The following is a 4185-nucleotide window of genomic DNA, read 5'->3' as shown; positions in this document are numbered from 1 at the left end:
TTGATACACCAGGGTTTATGACTCATATAATATGATATAGTGAGAATATGGATCTCAAACTCGAGGATGAAAATTTGTTTTATTCCAAACTGAGCAAAAATATGTAATGCAGATGCTGATATTTATATGGACAAAAAGGGATGAAATTCTGATGCTTGTAATGTAAATCAACAAGATGTTTATAACAGTAGAGCAGATACTTACATAAAGTGATATAAATATCAGTCGTCACTCTATATCTCCAATATTATGTCTTAGTAAGATGATATTTAAATGCTTAGTTTATCAAAACATATAATGCAATGCAATACAATGATGATTGAGAGATGAATAAATAAACGTTCCTCAAAAGCCTGATGATCATATTTGAGACTCACAGGATTTTTCTAAAACACGATGGATAATCAAGTAAAAAATTACTTCAGTCCAGTAAGTGTTCATCTGGAAATATAACTGTTATTCTTATGCTTACTTGATAAAAATCAGTGAAGACACACGTGATGCACGAGCTGAAGCTGGACGTTTGTACAATTACACTAAAAGGCTTTTACTTGCTTAAAAAAGTCTAAACTATCAAACAGGCGACAGAAGGCATGGAGCAGATTGTGAAGTTTTTCAGCAAAGCTTGATCATATCAAATATGATACAGTAGGCTTTATAGGGTTAATTCCCCAGTATGAAACATCATCTAAACATGCTCCTCATACCTGCCATCCTCCACATAGAAGCAGCACTCTTTCTTCTTGATGTTTTCTTTAATCCAGGAGGCGAGCGAGCAGCGCTGGAAGGAGGGAGACAGAGACAGATATCGACCTTTAACGGCGCTTACAGCGAGTGTTTGCACCAGGGTCGGCTCCTCCGCTGCCTCATCCATGCTCGTGTCAGACACAGTCAGCGTGAATGAGAAGCGCAGATGCACGGGACGGGGAGAGAGGGAGGGCGTGGGCACGGACAGGATGGGCTACAATGCATTTGCTGCTGCGCTGAAAAACTGCACTGCTGCAGTGGTGATGTCAGACACATAGACGGAAGCATTGCAGGAATCTGGAGCAGAGACTGAAAGCCTCATTTACAGAGATCAGATCACGAGTTGTGCTGTGAAAACAACTTCACTGAGAACCTGTGTTATTTTAGTATCACTGATACTACTATAGTTTGTATTCATATTTATTTATATTTTATATTTTCTGTTTTCATTTTATTTTTAGTTAAAGTTTACTGTTTTTGTCATTTTTATTAGTGTTTTTTTTTTTTTTTTTGTCTATATAGTTTTTATTTCAGTTTTAGTTTTACTTATTTTAGTTAGGGTTGCAAAAAGGTGGAAAATTTCCAGTAAATTTCGGAAATATTCCAGAAATTTTGGAAACTTTACAGGATTTTTTTTTGGAATATTCCAGGGATTTTTGGAAAGTTTACAGAAATTTACCGGAAATTTTCCACCCCTTTGCAACCCGAATTTTAGTACATAAATTTAAACTAAATGAAAAATATTGCCTTGGCGACTAGCTAAAATAAAAGAAGATTACGTTTTTTTTATTTCAGTTCAAATTTATTTTCAAAGTTTATTATGTTTTAAGTTTATTCATATTACAAGCAGGGATATTATCGTTAACTAAAACTAAAATGAAACCATTAAAAAAATTTCATACTTGAAATAAAATAAATGTTAACTGAAATAAAATATAACAATCTAATTTTATTTCAGCTAGTTGCTAAGTCATCACTTATTTAAAAACGAAATAAAAATTAATAAGAACTGCAGACATATTTTTAAAAAAAAAAAAAAAAAAATGACAGAAAAACACAACAAATAAAAAAAAAAACATACATTTAAGAGAAAACAGATCATTTAAAAATAACATTTAATTCAAAATAATGATAAAAACTATAATAGTATATCAATGATACTAAAATTACACTGATTTCAGGTAACCATGGTTAAAAAAACCATTATTTTAAATACAGTATCTAAAATTATACAATCATAATATTTTTGCTTGCTGGATAAACATGTTAACACAAAAAATGACACTGACATAAACTCATGCAAGAAACACTATGCTGTATATAATGAAGGCAGTCTTGAAATTAAACATAAAGCTGTGTTCTTAGGATAAGAGTATTTTACAAAAATGTAAGGTCGGGGCAGGTTGTCACACGTTTTATATGTTGTCATTTTATACATGTGATTAATCATAATTTCTGTTGGCCAAAATGGCTTGATATTTTTGTATCGCATGTTAACTTTGACATTTTTTGCTGTTTCACAGATTTTTTTTTTTTTAATATATTTTAATTTTGCAAGTTCCCATTGTAACTTAAATATATTTTCATAAACACACACACAAATATATATTTAATATTTAATTATATTTAATACAAATATGTAAAAAGAAACAAACACACACACACACACACATTATGTCTCACCTTTTCAAATTTTAAGAATAAAGTTGTCAGATTTCCTAATTGGATGTTGCTGATATCCTTTGGGTGGACTTTCTCTTCTCGTGTGCACAGCATTTCTGCTAACAAAAGTAATTATTTATTTATTTATTTAGCATAAAAAGTACATTTGATGATTATGAGTTTTTTTCAAACAAAACAGCTACTTTAACACATACTAAGAAAGTAAACTCTTTTAAAGATTTTTTAAATAATATATAAATCAATATATAAAACAGATATATTACAATTACAATTGACTTGAGCTGCTTGCATTTTTCAGATACTTTTACCTTAAAGGAGTTTTTCACTTCTCTCCTTGGACTGTGATTGGTAATGGTCTCTTATTACACAGCTTCATATAATCAACATTATATGTTCTGACTGAGTTTGACACTGAAGAAAACTGAAGAGAAATAACAAAACTCCATGCTGAAAGCTTGACAGTTTGCCGTTTGCTTTTTTCCGCAGATGTACACTAGTCACCAAAACAAGTTGCCACAGTAATGGTCACCAAGTGCAACTCTAAGTGGGAGAAATGCAATTCTTTACATGGACGATCAGATTACATTTTCATTGAGAAAAGCATGACTGGTTTAATGGGCTGACACGCTTTCTCTGTGTGGTATTCTTTCCAGCTGAATTATAGCGTTAATATAAGCTGTAGGGCCTATTTTTATGGTGCTTTTGTCCTTTTTTAAGCTTCAAAACTTTGGTCTGCCTTAATGCATGGAGAAAAAAAACGTTATACTCGTTATAAAACTGTTATTATATTCAACATACACAATGCACTGCAGGCATTTAAACAGTAAATAAAACCCATATTTTATCCCATACCTATTATTCTTCCTCAACTCTGAAGCCATTTTACAAATTTCTTACTGATTCATTGTAGTAAAATAAAATCTAAAAATCTTATTTTAAGGCATCACTAATCAATGTAAAACTAAATTAAATAAGAATTATAGACATATAAAAAAATAAAAAAAATGACAAAAACACAACAAAATTACTAAAACTTTAAAATGAAAATGAAAATATAAAAATAAAAATTTATTCAAAATATTGACAAAAACTATAATCTAGGGGTTATCAATATCAATGACACTAAAACAACAATGATTTCAAGTATCCACAGTAAAAAAAAAACAGAAAAAAAAAACGTTCTATTGTGAACGTGCGTTCAACAGTTTATAAAACTTTAAATATGGATTTTTTTCTTACAAAAACGCATCGATTCATATGAGGCACTTTTTATGATGGATGGATGCGCTTTATTGGACTTCTTTTGGACTACTGAAAAAAAAAAACACCCATTCACTGCCATTATAAAGCTTGGAAGAGCCAGGACATTTTTTTATATAACTCCGGGTTTGATGCTCTATAACTTAGGCCTGGGCGATAAAACGGTATCGATATTTATCGACGGTACACCTTCTTCGATAACGATATAAAAAATGTTCGATATCGTGCACGATATAGGCACGTGCTCTGAGTGACGCAGACAGCACACACAAACACGAATGAGTCACTGCTGAAATGAGTGCTGTGCCGAAACCGAAACCAAGCCATTCACACAGAACGCATATTCAGCGCATTTTTTTTAGACAGACAAATATGACTGCTGCACTCGCGTCTCACACAAGAGATGTAGCCATGAAAAGTTAAAACAGTTTAAACTTTTAGAAAACACATCGCGAATTTGTGGAGGTTTATTCCTTTTCACTGCATCTCATATGT

This window comes from Sinocyclocheilus rhinocerous, unplaced genomic scaffold (genome assembly GCF_001515625.1).
Source record: "Sinocyclocheilus rhinocerous isolate Xijiao unplaced genomic scaffold, SAMN03320098_v1.1 scaffold2254, whole genome shotgun sequence".
NCBI classification, from domain to species: domain Eukaryota; kingdom Metazoa; phylum Chordata; class Actinopteri; order Cypriniformes; family Cyprinidae; genus Sinocyclocheilus; species Sinocyclocheilus rhinocerous.
Note: the sequence above shows the minus strand (reverse complement) of the source record.